Here is a 19,703-nt window from a genome sequence, read left to right as displayed (position 1 = left end):
GGACTTAACATATCTTAGGCAAACTTCTCTTCACAGTTTCTACTCTCTGCTGTCTCTTCTCATCCCTACATGTTACTTGATCTCCCTCTTCCATTCCATCTCTCTTGTCTAGTGGCTCAGGTTTGATGCCTTTTTTTTGAACACCTACATCTACTTTCCAAAGGAAAGAAGTCTTTGCTCTTTCCCTCAAATTCCCACAAATCAAAACTACATTACAGCTATTTGCTTTCTACTAAAATCTATTTTGATTTTTAAATTTCTATTTGATTTTTTATTTTCTATTTATGGTACCCATGGCCTAGCCTTTCAAGGTTAAAAACTTTTAATCAACTTGATTTCTTTTTTCTTTCTTATGCTTACATTGAGTTAGTGATTAAAAATTGTACCTATTCTTTCATAAAATCTTCTGGTTTAATACCTTATTTTAGAATTCCAAACTCTGCTTCTCAAGCAGAAGCTACTTCTTCTTTTCTCTAAACCTTATCAGGCAAAGTGCTTTGTTGTTATATCTGCTTAATATTTTATCCTTAACTATTATACACAAGATAACCATAACAATTCTTCATCTAATGGTCTACCACAGAACCAAACACTAGTTACTGATAAATTCCTTTGTTTATTAATAAATTATTCTGCTTTCATTATGTGTACCTATACAGGTCTACCTGGTATTCTAACCTCTATAACAAGAGGTATCACATCTCTATACTACTGTTTAATTCTGTCTCACCTCAAATTTTATAACCTGTATTATCATTTTCTTCTTCATAATCATAACAGGATCACAATCATCATCATCATCACTATCATACTCATCAGTTTTATAGTGCTTTACATGTATTTCTTTATAGATCTTTCATTTTCAAAGAATTTCCATATGCTTATTTCTTTAGAAGAATACCATAACAATTTAAAATTATATTATTATATTTTCAGACTATAAATAATAACTTAAAGCACTTGGAAATAAACAATGATAATAATGCTCCCTGAACTTAAGAATTTTAAACTTCATAACAAATAGTAATAAATACTGTGTGCTTGTGAGTTTTCAACTAAGGTTAGAGGACCTCTGTCTTAAATTTGAATAATTTTATTTATATTCCTTAGAGTGCATAGGATTTCTTCTCCTAAAATTTCCTTCCTTAACAAATGACTGAAGCTGCAGTTACACTAATGTAAGTGCAATGATATGAGGAAATACATTTCTCCTTATAAGATTTTCGTTCTTACTCACAAATACCTCCACTGAGCCTATGTTAGTAAAAGACTTCTCAGCTAACAGTATTATATTTAAAGAACACAGTGCTTTTTGAGATGCACAGAAAATAATAAGAAGCACATTTTAATTCTCCAGAGAAAAGTCCATGACTACATGGAAATATTAACCACTAAGGAAACCAATGCTACTAAACAAGCCATTAGTATGACTTAGAAATGATTTTATTTATTTCTCTTGGTTTAATAGATATACACTAGAGTTGTCATCCTGAAGACTCATTTCATTGGCCTACAAGTTTTGGGTCCTGTAACTTTCCTTACTCCTGTGGGATACCATGTATTCAAAGCTATAATCATTCATATCTTTTTTTTTACCACACTAAATATCAACAGCCACATTTTCAGCCTACGCAACCATAAGGTCTAAGCAGAAAGCAACACATTAAAACCTGAAAAACTTACTTGAATTTACCACCCTAGTAATTAAAAAGAAGACAGAAGGAAAACTCAAAACAATCAATATTAGAAAGGTTCTTGAGTAACTATTATTAACAAGTCATGTTAGTTAAACGTGTTATCTCTTTTAATTTTATAATTTAAAATAAGTTTTATTATTTTGTATTTATATCCAAGAACATGACAAAGATCTTTAAAAAGTAGAGTTGCTATTCAAACCCAAGTTTAGTTTTTAATCCTCTCTCTAAGTCCTTGGCAACCAAAGAAACCAAATTCTAAGCAAAACAAAATGAAAGACAACTGATATAAAACCCATTCATATAATTAATATACAATATAAAAAGATCCTGATTTTTTTTACCTCTTTGCAAATTTAGGCTGGTTTCAAATATAAAATGGAAGGTTCAATTTGATGAACAAACCTATTCCTTCCAAACAGAGATATGAAGTTATCTCTCAGTAAAAAGATATTTGAGTACACACGACCTACATAGAGAAAGATGACTGGGGTTCAGTAGCTAGTCAGGCAGTTTGACTTCAAAGAGGGTGGCTAAAATGTCATGATATAAATGAACTGAGAAATGTAAATGTTAGTTTAGTATCATATCAAAAAAGTGCACAAATTACAGCCTTGGGGAGGATGCAAACTCCTGGTGCTACAAAGTTTCCTTATGTGCTTAATAATTAAAATAATTTTTATTAGAGTTACTCTTGATATATATTTATGCCCAACATATAAAATAAAAACTCATTGATCAATTAAATTCATTGACCTATGCCTTTAAGCATTCAGGCCCCATCAAAAACATTTTCCCCGCCAATGAGTTAGCCAGAATTAACCCTGAGGTGTTGAAGATAAACAGGATGGGACTCCTGAACCTCTGAGAAATTCATGCTGCAATCTATCTTAGCTCAATATCAGTGAAAACGATCACAACATGAATATAATGTTAATTATTCCATGATATTCAATCTAAATTTTCTCTCTACCATGTGAGTGAATTTTAAATCTAGTTTTTTTTAAAAAAAAGGGCTTTTGTTTATAGATGAAACAATGGCCATCATGTCTGCTGACCTAATCAGATTGCTTCAAGCAGGAAGGTCAGGAGATGCTGAGAGGGTTAGTCACAAACACTTAGGTTAAAAATTCATACACTCATCTCAAATACTTATTACTTTTTTGACCCTGAAAAGTTAAATAAATAAGGTCATAAAGAAATAAAGAATACATAGTAGTGTCAAACCATACTGTCATTTTTACTGTCTTACACAGAAGCTGAGTCATTCGGTTCTGAAATTTTATTCACTTTATTTTAGAACCTACTTAATTAAAATTCACAAGTATCCCTCTGTGTCCTTTGTTCCTATAATTAATACAATTCTAAAAGTGAAACTTATGTTTGGTTAGGAGCTTAAACCTATATTATTTTAATTTATGCAAAATCAACTAGAGAACTAAGAATAAATATCAAAATAAATCAACCAAAAACAAAGTTTTGCAGCATTTGTATGTAATGAATAATGTTTAAAAGGTATTTTAAATTTTTACAGATGACACTTTGAGTTCTTTGTTTTGGAGGACTAAAACTAGGCATGATACCTATGCTAATGCTGCACTATGGTAGGCAGAATAATGACCCCTCCAAAGATGTGTACATTTGAACTTTGGAACCTATGAATATGTTATGTCACATGGCAAGTGGGAATTACAGTTGCAGTTGAAATTAAGGTTACTAATAAAATGACCTTAAAATACAACGATAATCCTGGGTAGGTGTAAGAGGAAAGCAGGAGACTAAATATCAGAGCAATGAAGCACAAGAAAGACTCTACTGACCACTGGACCCTTGCTTTGAAAGGGGGAGGGTACTCTGAATCAAGGAATTGGGCTCTCTGTAAAGGCTGGAAAAATCAAGGAAATAGTTTCTTGCTTCTGACATGTACTCTTGATCCCAAAAAGGTGCTGTCTCAGGAAGGCCTCAGCTGCAGTGATCTTTTGTCATTGATTGGGAGATGAAGAAGAAGCCTTTGCAGGTATCAGAAGTTCACATATCAAATATATCTCCCCACATGCACCAGTTATACATGTAACATTAAATATGAACATGGCTTTCCATTTCCATCCATGCTGTCACAAAGGATAAGACTGGAAAGCATTATGCTAGGTCAAATAGGTCAAGTGGTGAAAGACAAATACCATATGATCTCACCTATAAGTGGAACCTAATCAACAAAAAAAGCAAGCAAAATACAACCAGAGACATTGAAATAAAGAACAAACTGATAGTAACCAGAAGGGAGGGGGGAGAGGGATAATAGGAGATAATGGGGGGGGGTCATCAAGGAACATGTATAAAGGTATCATGGACGAAGCCAAAGGGGGTAGGTTCAAGGGTGGGAGGTGGGGATGGATGGGATGGGTGTGTAGTGGGATAAAAATGGAGACAACTGTACTTAAACAATGATATAAATTAAATAAATACATAAATAAATAAATAGAGCATGGCTATGCCCTCTTGGTTTGATATAATTGGGCTTCCACTGGATTCAAAGGAAGATGAATCTGGGATTAAGCAGGCAGCAGAAAATATAAAAGCTTTAATAAAGAGGTGAAGAATGACATTACTTCATACAGAATTATTTTGGGTAGGATTTTCTCAGAGAGGAGTTTGATTCTTTATACACTACTCTTAACACTGTACAAACTGGGCAGTGTCACTGAACTTAGTTGCTGGCTTCCTGTCCAGCATTTCCCCAGGGTCCTATCAGTGGCCTAAATAGAGATATTTCTGTTCTTTTGTGCCATGAAGATTTCCACCCTTTAATATCCCTGTTTAGTTCTTTTTCTGTCAAAAAGGTAAAAAATTGGTAAATCTGGTCATTGCAACCTTTCAAACCTGTGAAAATATGATGCACAGTTCAAGTTAGCATGAAATGAAGGATATCATGCAATTGTTGACTGATGTCACTAAGAGGCCTTGTGTAGAAGTGCACACTAACATCACTATAGTATAGTATGAAACTTTTCCAGTGCCCAGTCTTGAAATCTGCGACATTTGCAGTGTTAAAATATTTTGCAAATACACACCATTGACAGACTAAATAATACCTCCTTGTGGGAAATTTATGATATTTTAAGTTTGTACACATGTAGTTGTCCATATAATATCATCCACATATACTAGTGTTAAAAATAGATGAAGCAGCTGGCTTATTTTTCCAAAATATATTTCAGCAAAATAATAAAATACTGCAACCAGAATTTGTATTACATCATTCAAAAATTATTAGTATGCTTAATGAAAACTTGTTCAGGTATAAATGAGTAGCTTAGATATAAATGACTTATGAATGATGTGACTTTGTAAACTTATTCTAAAACTACTTGATCACCATACAGAATTTGTATTTTTATAAATATTTTCATATATGCTTACTGGTTATAACACATAAAAGGAATAATAAAAAGAAAGTGTTATTACACTCTTCCAAAAATAGAAATACTGTTTCAAGTGTCAATAAAAAGTAATATTGATCTCTTCAATTAATGACTTTTTTATTTGGGGGATGTGGTTTTCTTTCTCTGTTATAATTTTTTTAATATTTTTTCCTCCCTAGAAAAGAAATGTGCTCCTTTTTCTTTTTATCCTCATATTAGACCAAATATTTTCTCCTTGCCATAGACATCTGCTATCAATTCATACTGTAACTTGACATTTGGCGTCTCATGACTCCATCATGGCATTTAAAATGTTTTTATATTTATATAGAAACCAAAGATCACTTCAAACTTCCACAAGTACTTACTTCCTAAACTATACCTTAACCCAAAGTTACACTTACATAGTTACAAGAATCATCAGCACAGGTAAAAATTAATTCCGCAGTTATATTTTTCCATATTATCTGGAAGAATAATTAGGTAATATTCTATTATGTTCTAGGATAGTAAATACTGATCTTAAACATTTTAATTGCTAAGATGATTTGCTCTAGAATGATTCTCCTTGAAGCATAGAGTTTTAGTTTATGTTTTTGTACTTAAATTTGAAATTGACTACTCAAGGAAATGAACAATCCATTAGAAAAATTTGTTGTAGCCTTATCTGCCAATGTACTTATTGGAAATTTTCAAGTTTGCCAGATGAGTTTTTAAAAATTAATTTTTGGAGCCCTGGCTGGCATAGCTCAGTGGATTGAGCTCGGGCTGTGAACCAAAGTGTCGCAGGTTTGATTCCCAGCCAGGGTACATGCCTGGGTTGCAGGCCATAACCCCTAGCAACAGCACATTGATGTTTCTCTCTTTCTCTCTCCCTCCCTTCCCTCTCTAAAAATAAATAAATAAAATCTTTTTTAAAAAATTAGTTTTTGTACAAAGTAAAAGAAGTAATTACTTGATTTTAAACAGCCAAAAATTTAGATTATTGGTTAAAGAAACTATTTAAAAACAAATGTATGAGCTTTAAAGTTTAGTCAGAACTCAATATATATGGTATAGTTACCACAGTTTAATATAAATGTGTTCTTGATATTTCTGCACTGTTGTTAATTTTTTTTCCTTTTAGGAATGTGTCTTTAAAAATGAGTGCTAATTGATAACGGGCATAATTTAGTAATGGGCTGTATAAAATACTGATAATGAAGCCATATGTTTATATATGGATTTAAAATTTTTAAACAACCATTTATTGTTATTTTGCTTTACCTTGATCAATGTAAACTGCTATTTCAGTTATAGAAATCTGCAAGATAATTTATGGCAAAAAAATATTTAATTGAAATGTTTTATAATGTGGAAATATGTAAATTTTTTCATGGTTTATATAAATGTGAACTAAAGTTTCATTCTAACTTTATTTTTAAAAAGTCAAGGAAATAGACTTTCCCCAAAAGCCTCCCACAGAAACATATCCCTGCCACTACCTTGACTTTAGCCCATTGAAATGTTTCATACTTCTAAAATCCAGAAATCTCAGATAATAAATATGTGTCATTTTAAGCCACTAAGTCTGTGGTTATTTGTTATAGCAGCAATGAAAAACTAATACAAAAACATTTCAAAATATATTGCTAGTAGCTCCTGGATGGTTTGCTCATAGCAACACTCCTAATAACCTAACAGTACCTGGCATATTGCTGAAGTAATTATATTTGACTGATTTCTGGATTCAATTTCCATAACAAGGAAATCAATCAGACAGATATAATTTATTGAGATCACATTTTATAATCCCCGAGACAACGCACATATATGTTGTTTTTTAAAGTTTGGAAAAATAGAAAAGACAAAACTTTATTTTTAATTTACCAATTGTTTTCAATAGAGATAGCAAAATTTCATGTGGAAATAAAACAAAAAAAAATACAATGGCATAGACATATATATAGTAATAGAGAAGCAACACTGCTAAAATACCACCAAAGGATTGAAGGTCAGAGTAATTTTATGAGGATATAAACCAGAAGATTATTTTAGAAAATCTCTCTTAGAATTATAAACACAGAAATGAATTTCAGAATCTCAATTTTTAGTCAACTTAAATTGATGATAATTAATTATGCCTACTAAAAGTAACAATATCCATATTCTTATATCTATATAATAAAAATGTTTTTATGATTACTAATTGTAATACAATTCCCCCTTCCTCTCAAGAAAGATATATGGCCTCCTATTTTATCATCAATACTACTACAAAAATACATGACTTATAAATGATAAATTTATATTTATTAGTTTTTCTTATATGTAAACATCTCTATCTTGCTATCCCTCAAATCATCTTAACAAAAGAAAATAATACAGACAAGGAAAGTTTTAAGTACATGTACGCTACTCTTCTCTACTAGTAATAAACAAGGTTCATCTGAGGGAACATTTCCTGTCATCTTTTTTTTTTTTTAATAAGAAAGCACAATTGAATGTAATTAAATGTGGAGGAAAGGATAGAGGGAAACATAATAATTGTAAGGGGGTAGAAATAATGAAAAATAACAGAATGCATATTACAATAGCTATTCTGTTTTCCTCAGACACCAGAACAAGAATAAGGCACCAGAAAAGATAGACAAATAAACCTGCAACACTGCTATACATTATGGAAAATGTTTGTTCATTTTTTACATTTACACAAATCTGGGTCAAAACATGCCTAATTTGAGACTGTGTAAGGAGTCAAATTATGTTTTTCTCTGGAGTCCCTCAATGTCATGTGGGTCATAAATCATTTGTGCTAGAATTTCCCAAATAAATAAGAAAACTTTGCCCTTAGCTATGCTAGGTTTCATCACTAACTAACAAACTGCCAGTTATCTCTGGAGAAAATCCAAATCCATCACAATGGGTTAAATTACTGAAATTGAGGAAACATTTAACATACTCTGAAGCTCTGATAAATGTTGACTAGTTGAAACTAGGGAAGCAGTTTGAGTACAAAGAGAATATGAGAAAGAAATAGCAGGTTTTAATGTATAATGATAAATTTCATGTAAGCTACAGAAGACTACATACAATTTCACTCACAGGGATACATGCAAAAGTCTTAAACAAAAACAAAATTTAAAAAAAAAAATCTACCTTTAACCCTGGCTGGTGTGGCTCAGTGGATTGAGCGCCTACCCGTGAACTGAAGGGTCACAGGTTTGACTCCCAGTCAGGGCACACAACTGTGTTGAGAGCCAGGTCCCCAGCTGGGGGTGTGTGAAAGGCAAGTGATCCACATCAGTGTTTCTCCCCCTCTCTTTCTCCCTCCCTTCCCCCCTCTCAAAAAATAAATAAGTAAAATCTTTGAAAAAAATTTACTGTCAGCATTACAGAAAAAATGTAGTACACCAGTATCAATTCAAGTTAATCCAGTAATACAAGGAGATTTTAACATTTGTATGACTTTAGCTTTTTAGAAAATTAAGAGAATACTATATGATCATCTCAGATTTTATGTTAAGATGATATTCAATATCCACATCATTATAAAACTCCAGAAATATAAAATAGATGGGAATGAACTTTAAAAAGTGTATTTTCCTAAAAGATGAACTTTTTTTTTTTAATTTTTAAATATATTTTATTGATTATGCTATTACAGTTGTCCCATTTCCCCCCTTCTCTCCCCTCCATTCCTGTACCCCCTCCCACCCACATTTCCCCCTTTAGTTCATGTCCATGTGTCATATTTATGAGTTCTTTAGTTTCTACATTTCCCGTACTATTCTTGCCCTCCCTCTATCTATTTTCAACCTACATTCTATGCTACTTATTCTCTATACCTTTTCCCCCTCTCTCCTCCTCCCACCCTCCTGCTGCTAACCCTCCATGTGCCCTCCATTTCTGTGGTTCTGTTCCTGTTCTAATTGTTTACTTAGTTTCTTTTGGTTTTGCTTTAGGTGTGGTTGTTGATATTTGTGAGTTTGCTGTCCTTTTACTATAGATGTCTTTTCTTTATCTTCTTTTCTTAGATAAGTCCCTTTAGCATTTCATAAAATAAGGGCTTGGTGATGATGAACTCCTTTAACTTGACCTTATCTGAGAAGCACTTTATCTGCCCTTCCATTCTAAATGAGAGCTTTGCTGGATAGAGCAATCTTGGATGTAGGTCCTTGTCTTTCATGACTTGGAATATTTCTTTCCAGCCCCTTCTTGCCTGTAAGGTCTCTTTGGAGAAATCAGCTGACAGTCTGATGGGAACTCCTTTGTAGGTGACTGTCCCCTTACCTCTTGCTGCTTCTAGGATTCTCTCCTTTGTTTTTACCTTGGCTAATGTAATTATGATGTGCCTTGGTGTGTTTCTTCTTGGGTCCAACTTCTTTGGGGCTCTCTGAGCTTCTTGGATTTCTTGGAAGACTGTTCCCTTTGCCAGATTGGGGAAGTTCTCCTTTATTATTTGTTCAAATACGTGCTCAATCTGTTGCTTTTCCCCTTCCGATTCTGGTACCCCTATAATTCGGATATTGGAACGTTTAAAGGTGTCTTGGATGCTCTTAATCTTTTCCTCAATTTTTTGAATTCTTATTTCATCATGCTTTCCTGCTTGGTTGATTCTATCTTCCTTCTGGTCCACTGTATTGTTTTGAGACTCATATTCCTTCCTTTCACTATTGGCTCTCCTCCGCGAGTCTTCCTGCATCTGTTTTATGGTACTCTGTATTCTTTCATCTAAATTTCGTCCAAAATCCACCAGTTCCGTGAGCTTTCTGATCACCAGTGTTTTGAACTGCGCATCTGATAGATTGGCTAATTCTTGGTCTCTCAAAAGGATGAGTCCTGGGGGACTGATTTGCTCTGTTGAAAACATGGTTGTTTTTTTTTTCCCCTGTCTCTCCTTTTTTTTTTTTTTTTTTCGGTCTGGTTGCTCTTGCTATGGTGGGGGGGGCGGAGCCTTAGGTGCTCACCGGGGCTAGGCACCCCAGTCGCTAGATCGTGGCGTTATATGTGGGGGCGGGGCGGGAGCGGGGCGGGAGAAAACAATGGCGGTAGTTCCGTTCCCCTGGACTCAGACCCTTTTCTGGGCTTCCGGGCCGCGAGTTCTGCCCTGGTCCACAATCGCTGCCCCTCTGGGTCTGCCAGCCGCAGCTTGCGTACTCAGGGATCACCGCTGCCTTCTTGCGCGCCGGATGGCTTTTGCGCTGATTTCGCGCCAAACGTCCCCGACCTCTGCGCGCCGCCGACCGGAGCCAGCCCCGCGCCCGCCGGCTCGTCTTCTCCTACCAGTCCGGATGAACGCGTCTACTTCAACTTCTTGGCTGCCTGACTTCCATTCAGATAAATCCTCTGCCGGATCTGGGTGTTATTCTGATAGTAAATTATGGTTGTAAATTATTGGTTTTCTAAACTTGGTTGTATGAGGAGGTACGGTGCGACCACCTATTCCTCCATCTTGCCGGAAGTAAAAGATGAACTTTTAAAAGTAAAAAGAAAAAGGTAAGGATGGACATTGTCATTGCTTCTATTTAATATAATTTGGTACATCATAGCACAGTGAAGAAAGGGAAAATTATTAGAATTTTAATAATGAAATATTATTATTCATAGGTACCAATATTACTACAAAAATCAAAAGAATCTGTAAAATGTTACAGAAAATAAGAGAGTTTATTAATGTGCCTGAATATATGGTCAATACACTATAATAAGATTAATGCTGTATGCCAGGAGGGAACAGTTAAAGAATCATTGTCAACATCAGTGCCATTTTCATCATAATTATTATCATTTATAATGCTATAAAGTAGCATTAGGAAAATAGTTCTTAGGACATTTTTAACAAAAGATATGTAAAAAGGTTACAGAAAAACATAAAATTATATTGATATATTGTTGCGCGTGGGTCACCGGCCAGCAGTGACCACAGAACGCTGTGGATGGCTCGTCAATACACAAGAAAAACATGCACAGAGACAAACTAGTTTCTGTGGGGAAGTAGGGACAAGATGGCCACCCCCCCTAGTGGGGAGCACTCTGATTTACCATCCATACCTGCTTTTATTTGGCTCATTTTGCATAATAATTCAGGTAAAGTACAGTACTCATTAGGGGGAAGTAAGGAACCACAGAAAACAAGGAACTCTGCTGGTCTATTGAGTCAGGGTCAAAGAGCTGTAAGACTTTGAGGAACAAACTAACTTCCTCCTTGGACCCCTCTCATTCAGCTGAGAGCATTCTAAACAAAGAAGGTTTCACAGTAATTTACCTATTCTTTCTTAGGCCTGATCACCCAGGGAATCCGCCCTTTTCAGCATAGAGCTGCACCACCCTGTCATTGTTTCAGGCTTAGGTGGAACAAGGGAACTAAGGCAACCAAGAGATAAGGAGATTTTCTCCCAGACGATGAGAACTCAGGCTATGTCAAAGCCCAGGAGCGAGGGTCCATCACCCCCTTTTGCTGCAGCCCCCCAAGTCCTTCTTTTGGGGGGCCTCCCAAAGTGATCGTGCCTGTCTTAGGTCGTTACCCCTGTGGGGAATCTTACCTGTCTTTGGCTAACCGACCAAGCTTTGGGGTTCAGTTATGAATAAAGCAGCAGAAGCAGCATTCCTGCCAGGGAGATAAGCTTTTGTCTCCTTGCTGGCTTACGGTTCCAAGGGTGTTCCCTTAGCCTTAGCCTAGGTGGGGGTTTCAGCTTCCGATACCAGTCAGGGCGGTTCCCAACAATATATATTAAAGAAGATTCAAATAATTGAAGAAATACATCATTTTCCTGGATAATAAGACCTTCAAATTTATGTATAGATTCAGTGTAATATCAATCAAAATTCTAATACAATTTTTTGAAAGTTGACAAATTAAATCTGAAATTTAATGAAAAAAAAAAACAGAGATCCAAAAAGACCTTCATTCAAGTGATTCCATTTGTTGAGGAATAAATATATCGTAAAAAAAGAAGTCAGAACAGTTACTACTTATGGGAGAAATGCAGAAGTTGCCTGGGAGGAGTCATGAAAGAACTTCCTGGCATGGTAGTGATGTTCTTCTATAAATTAATATCCATTTGTATTGCAACAGATATATACATATGTCAAAATTCATGAAGTGGTGTACATGACATCTGTGCATTTCACCATTTGCACATTTTACCTAAAGAAGCTAACCTAAAGAAATGGTGAACTTTAGTCACATGTATGCTGAAGTTTTTTGTGGTGAAGAGTACTAATATTCCCAACTTACTTTGAATGCATTAAAATAAGACAAACTGATGAATGAATATAGATACAATGGAGACACTTGCAGTAAAACAAATATTAAAAAATAAGGGTAAGTGCATGATCACCAAATAATCTTATATAACACTTATTTGAGTGTAATTGGTGCAATCACTTTGAAATGAAATATACTAGTAGAGTCATGTAAAATTGAAAAAAAAAGATGTAGTCTCATTTGTTTATTTTTTCTTTCATTTCCCATGCCTGGGGTGGAATATCCAATAAAATATTGCTACAAGCAATGTCTGAGGTTTTGCTGCCTATATTTTCTTCCATGATTTTTATGGTTTGGGTCTAACATTTAAGTCTTTACATTTGAATCTATTCTTGTGTGTGGTGTAAGAAGGTGGTCTAGTTTCATTTTTCTGCATGAACCTGACCAATTTTCCCAACACCACTTATTAAATAAACTATCTTTAGCCCATCATATGTGTTTGCTTACTTTGTCAAATATTAATTAACTATTACCATTTGGGTTTATTCCTGCGCTCTCTTTTCTGTTCCATTGATCTATGCATCTCTTTTTATGCCAGTGCCAGGCTGTTTTGATTACTATGGACTTATAGTATAGTTTGATATTAGGTAGTGTAATTCCTCCAACTTTCTTCTTTCTCAGGATCGCTGTTGATATGCGGGGCCTTTTGTGGTTCCATATACATTTTTAAAATATTTCTTCTAGTTCTATGATATATGTTATTAGAATCTTGATAGAAATACCATTGAATCTATAGATTACTTTGGGTAGTTTAAAATGTAAAAATTTTTGCACTGTAAAGGAAATCCTTAAAAAATTATAAACAACCCGCAGAATGGGAGAATATATTCACTGATACATCTGATAAGGGATTAATATCCAAAATATTTAAAGAACTTACAAAACTGAATACCAAAACAAACAAACCAATTACAAAATGGACAAAGGGCCTAAATAGACACTTATCCAAAGAGGACATACAGATGGCCAATAGACATATGAAAAGATGCTCAATAACAATAATCATCAGATAAATGCAAATTAATACCAGAGCGAGATATCTTCTCACACCTGTCTTCAATATATCAACAAACTACCAGTGCTGGCAAGGATGTGCAGAGGGGGAAACCCTTTGGTATTGGCGGGAATGAAGATTTGTGAAGCCACTGTGGAAAGCAGTATGGAGATGCCTCAAAAAATTAAAAATGACTCTGCCTTGCAACCCAGTGATCCCACTTCTGGGAATATATCCAAAGGAAACCAAAACACTAATTTGAAAGAACATAAGTACCCTTATGTTCATTGCAGCATTATTTACAATCACCAAAGTATGGAAGCTGCCCAAGCATCTATCAATAGGTGAATGGATAAAACAACTATGGGACATTTACATAATCGAATACCACTTGACCATAAAAAAAGAAGAAAATTTACCATTTAAAACTGTATAGATGGACCTGGAGAACATTACGCTAAGTGAAATTAGCCAGCCAGAGAAAGACAAACACCATATGATTTCAATCATATGTGGAATCTAATAAACAAAGAACTAACAAGGAAAATGGTGAGAGACCCATAGATGAAGAGCAGGATGACAGCTAGTGGTGGAGGAAGTGAGAAGGTGGGGGTGTTGATCAAAAAGAGAAAAGGACTCATGGACATGGACAACAGTGTGGTGATTTCTGGGTGAGGGAGGTATAAAGGGACTAAATAGTAATAGGAAAAATGTACAAAAAAAGATTAAATAAATAAATAAATAAATGGAAACAAAGATTCTGAAATTCAACTATTTTTCTAGAGGTATAGTGGCATGAATTGATCATAAATTACATACAAGATTCATCATAGTTTGTAATAACAAAACAATTAGAAACAACTCAAATCTAAAAAAAAGACTAAAATAATTTAGCCATTATATTTATAATGGAATATTTTATTACCATAAAAATAAACATAAAACATGTTTAAATGCATGGGTAAATATTAGAAATACATTGATTAAGAATATTGCCAAAAGAAACTACATAAATAAAAGAAACAAAATAAGCAATATATTTTAGGGATACTTTTGACTATAGTAAAAGCATATCTTTAAAAGGGAGAATAATAAATTCAAACTTTAAAATAACAGTTACTCCTGACCATGAGTCAGGAAGATGGGGTCCTGAAGAAGCACCTAGTTGATGAAGCAGTTAGTTATACTGCAGTTCTTAAATTGGGTGATGAGTTCAAAGGTATTAATTTTAATATTATGGTTCATATCATGTATATGCATTAAATACATGCTTGTATACATCAAATATTAGAAAATAAAATGTAAATTATACCTACCTATAAAAAATTTGTATTTTAATAATTAAAAATGAAAAATCCAAAGAGAGAGAGATGAAGAAATCAATATCTGGGAACCAAACCCCCATGAGGAAACTTCCACATATATGACGCCATTGCCGCCCTGGCATACATGTTTAACACACTGAAGAAGAGTGAAATTCTACCTTCTCGATGTATCCTCACAATTGTGGAGGCGCTGTTATTTTCCCTATTTGGCCTATGAGAAAATTTAGTTTACAAGAGATTAAGTGACCTATTCAAGTTCTTATGACAACTCAATGGAGACTGCAGAACTGGAACTGAGGATTGCCTGAGTCCAAGATTTATAACATTAATTGTCTCCTATGTCTCCAAATTGGATATACTATTAATTAATTATAAAAATATGTTTTAAGAAAGCCCTAACATACAAAAGTGACACAGGATTTTTTTCAAAACAGATGGAAATTGCACATCTAGAAAATTTATCTGTTTAATCAATGATAAAGAATGAATTCATAACACCAATTAACCAAATAAAACAATATGAGCTATTGCCAAAAGATAATAAAATTAAGGTTTCTGTGGTTTTAAAATAGTATTTATAGATTCTCTTCATATTCAGCTATCTTTAAAGATTCATCAATGACCCCAAGAACTGCCACACTTTAAGTTCCAATAGAGAATGACAACTTTCATACATAGGTTATAATTCACCTGAAACTTCACATCAGAATGGGACTACCTTAAAAATAAAGTGCAAAAATATATAATAATCACAACTCAAGTGCCAATCTTCATGTTTGCCTTTGATATCAGATTTTCTGTAGCTCCGAGGAAATAGAGGCATTTATCCACCATGTTCTAGTTGTGATATGTCATTATGTCTTTTGTATCTATGAACAAGAATAGAATCTATGTTCAGTTTCTATGTAAACCTTGTTTCAAGGAAACACAAATGCTACCTCTTTTATTTTAAATCTCAACCTGCCTTTGTATAAATAATCTCTTGGTTATCCTCCAGATTTGCTCTAAATACTGATGACTCAAAAAAAATACAGAAAATGTGACTGAAGTAATAGTTTAGTATGTATTATATTCTGGACTCCATAATCCACTCATAAACCACATGGTACAAGCAGTGACATAGAACTATCAAACACCTGGGTTGTAGATAACCCTCCAATCATTCAGAATCACATAGACAGCAGTGAGTTCACTTGGAAGGAAAATGGAGTATACAAACTTGAAAAGAGGTTCAGACAGCTTCTCTTTATTAGAATCAACTTCTTTATTACTTTTGTAATAAGACAAACCACCTGTTTCCATCTCAGCATATGACCTAGCTTCACACTTTGTTCACGAAATAAAAGAATGGCTTCAGAATCCCCCAATAAATCTGCCACCACACCTGTATCTTGTCATGTACTATCCATTTTCTTTTTTATGACAAAGAATGAAGTATCTCTAATCTCTTCTAAGGCCAGTCTTTTCATATAAGCTCAGGCTGCCATCCATTTGTCCCTCTATGTCCTCTTTGGAGGACTTTGGTCCTCTCTTCACTACTCTTCCTCCTATATCATCAATTTTTCCCTTATTTTTATCACTCCCATCATTTTAAAAAAACAAAACAAATAAATCGAGTCTCTTAATCCTGTATCTGCTCAGTTATTCCATTTTGTTGTTGCTCCTTTAGGTAGAAAAATCTTAAAGAATATATTAATAATTTTGTGTCCATGATTCACTTTGTCACCTTCCAAAAACTTTTTTTTAACTGCACCACTGAAACCACTCTTGTCAATGTCAACAATGGCTTCAGTAATGACACATCTCATGGCCACTTTTGTGCCCACAGTATCTGACACACTTAAAAATTAATCCCCTCATTCCTGTTATAGACTCCTGGTTTTTGTTTTGTTCCATGAACTACTCCTTCTAAGCTTTCTTTTCCGGTCTCAGCATTTCTAGGTGAAATACAAATATTTATGCAGGGTCCTTTGTTCCATTCTATCTATAGTCACTTCCAGGAGATTTCTTCTACTCTCTATTTATTGATGCCCAAACTCGTATATCTAGATCTGATCTATTCCCTGAGCTTCAAACTCCCATATCCAAGTATTTACAACATATCTTAATGTTTATATGCAAGAGGCATTACCTTGATTTCTCTCTTAGCCCCCAAAGCAGTAAGACTGATATATATATATTATAAAATGATATCCTCTATTTAGAGTTGTCAAAATCAATGACTTGACATAACATTTAGAGCAAAATTCAAACTTATTTTCAAAGTTTACAAGGAAGTTCTAGCTTTCAGCTACTTTTCCAGCATCATTTCTACCATGATCTTCTTACTTCCTTCTGCTCATTTAAATTGTATATCTTTCAGACTTGACTAAAACCAATATACAAATTTTTAAATTTCCCATATATAATCCTTTTCATAGGTTTATTTTTCTTTAAAACTGCTAAAGTGTTTTTCCATTTGTACTGCACAACTTTATAATTCCCCTCATTATGTTTTGATTAAATCAATCCTTATATTTATTTTGATCACTCATAGTATTGTTGAAAATTTTCACCTCTTATTTTTTAAATACTCTATCAAATTTTATAAAGAGGGGTCATACTGCTGCTATTCTTGTCACCATTGTTTCAGAACAAAGAAGCAAATGTGCAGCTAAGACCGTGTAGGAGGGTCATCAGAGGGATAACTCTTTATAACAGCAGTAGCTCTTAAGGTGCTCTGACTTTCCTCACCTCACAAGGATTTCTCTGCTTTTTTAATTTATTTTAAAAATTTGTTTACCATACAGAAGATTGAGAGATCACCTTATAAGAAGTTCAGTTCCTAATAATGAATGATGCCAATTTTTTTTCTTACTCTACCATCAGGCCAAGAAGACATTGGTTATCTCAGGCAAGAAAGTTCAATGACTAATTAATTACAATAAACATTTTATCTCAGAGTAAAACCTATTATTCCTCTATCTTGTTTTGTTTCTATTTGATGTTATTTGCAACTGTTTTGTTTAAATACATTGTATGGGAAGTTTGACAAAATATCTTTGCAAGTAACTAAGATATATAAAATAAACTGCAGGACAGTATTGAGCTGCCTACCAGAAACTCCCTTAAAATGGACCTTGTGGTTTTAAGACCTTAGTAGATAAGACATTGAATACAAACCTAACCTGTGAGATCTAGTTTATAAAAATCATTGTAATATAAAAGGCTACAGCATTAGAAAATGGTGTTCTAAAAGTGAGAAAAATAATTCCACTGCATTCTGTACTTATTAGATAACACTATTCTATGGAAGTGTAAGGGAAGTGTCCTTGCATGGTGGCTCAGTTGGTTGGAGTGTTGTCCCATACACCAAAAGGTTTCAGACTTCATTCCCAGTCAGGGAACATACCTAGGTTGTGGGTTTGATCCCTGGTTGGGGCATGCATGGGAGACAACCAATTAATGTTTCTCTTTCATCCTCTCTGTCTCCCTTGCTCTCTCTCCCCCATCCTCTCTCTCTAAAATCAATACACATCCTTGAGTGAGCATTATAGAAAAATAAAAGAAATATAAAGGCAGTCACATGTGTGCTTTTAAATTTTCCTGCAGCCACACCAAGAAAGTAAAAAATACAGATAAAGTTAATTTTGTTATTATTTTAGGTGAGATATACAGTATATGAAAATGTTATAATTTCAACATGTAATTGACATAAAATTATTAATGTGAAATTTAAATTTTTTCTAAGTGTTTTAAATCCAGCATCCATTTTACACTTACAGTACATCTCAGTTCAGGCTGTTCAGATATTAAAGTTGTATGTCTAGTGGCTGTCACAGTGGCCAGTCTGTTAGATATGTATGTACGTGACTATCAATTTAAGTCACAAGTATATTTAAGAGGGTATTATAGAAACCAAAATTCATATCACCATTGTGTGGAACACATGAGAAGTTTAAATAATATGAACAGAGGACAAATGCATTTATTTCATCTGAACTCAACTTTAGTGATTCCATAATATAACATTTTAAGGATTTCTATTCAAATAAACATGATTTTGTATGGTGCTTTACCTCCTGCTGCAGCAACTTTAAAATGCTGCAAATAAAAAGCTGCTAAAAATTACAAATTGCCACCTAAGCTTCCCTGACTACATGATGATAATTAGTCCTATTTTTGAAGGACCACAAATTATTGCCAAACAATTAGATACATCTCTAAGAAAACCCATTTCCTTCCTTTCAAAATACATTTTTGGAAAAAGAGAAAGTACAGTAATTTTTGTCCATTCAACTTAGGAATCTTCACTTTTTTTCAAAAGTCAAAAATATGCATTACCTATAACATTCTAGGCATTTATTGGCAATACACAAAGAATAAGATACAATTCTTGCATTAGAGAAACTTGCATTCAAATGAAAAATCTGATGTACCTTTACCTAATGTTACCATTCAATAATAAATATTCAGTTACATGAGTGAAAACTTCTAACTTCTTCAGTGAGGTATAATAGATATACAAAGAGCTATATACATACATAATGTAAACAACTTGATGAGTTTGGAGATATGTATATACCTATGAAGCTATCACCATAAGGTATGCCATACTGTATCCCTCACCTCAAAAGTTTCCTGCTGACCTCTATCTGTGTGTATGTATGTCTGTGATAAGGACATTTAACATAAGATCTACTCTCTTAGAAAAGTTTTATCTATGCAGTACAGTATTATTGTTAACTATAGACACTATGTTGTACAGATCTCTAGGACTTATTCACCTGATATAACTGAAACTTTGTTTTCTTGGACTAATGTCTCCCTACTCACCATCCCCCTCCTCTCAGCTAGACCCTAGCAACCAGCTTTCTACTCTCTGCTGCTATGGGTTTGACTATTTTAGATTCCTCTTGTAAATGGCACCATGTAGTATTTGTCTTTTTGTGTCTGGCTTATTTTGCTTAGTATAATGTTCTCTAGGTTCATCCCTGTTGTCACAAACAGCAGGATTTCCTTCCTTTTCAAAGGCTGAAT

General features: G+C 34.0%; 1 pseudogene; it reads left to right on the top strand.

Annotated features, from left to right (window-relative positions):
- The first annotated feature begins 2,731 nt into the window (after positions 1 to 2,731).
- On the top strand, positions 2,732 to 4,605 carry LOC114490941 (annotated as a pseudogene).
- The last annotated feature ends 15,098 nt before the right edge of the window (positions 4,606 to 19,703 follow it).

The sequence above is a fragment of the Phyllostomus discolor genome, chromosome 3 (assembly GCF_004126475.2).
Source record: "Phyllostomus discolor isolate MPI-MPIP mPhyDis1 chromosome 3, mPhyDis1.pri.v3, whole genome shotgun sequence".
NCBI classification, from domain to species: Eukaryota; Metazoa; Chordata; class Mammalia; order Chiroptera; family Phyllostomidae; genus Phyllostomus; species Phyllostomus discolor.
The sequence above is the reverse complement of the archived record's forward strand: the minus strand, read 5'-3'. Positions and strand labels throughout refer to the sequence as shown.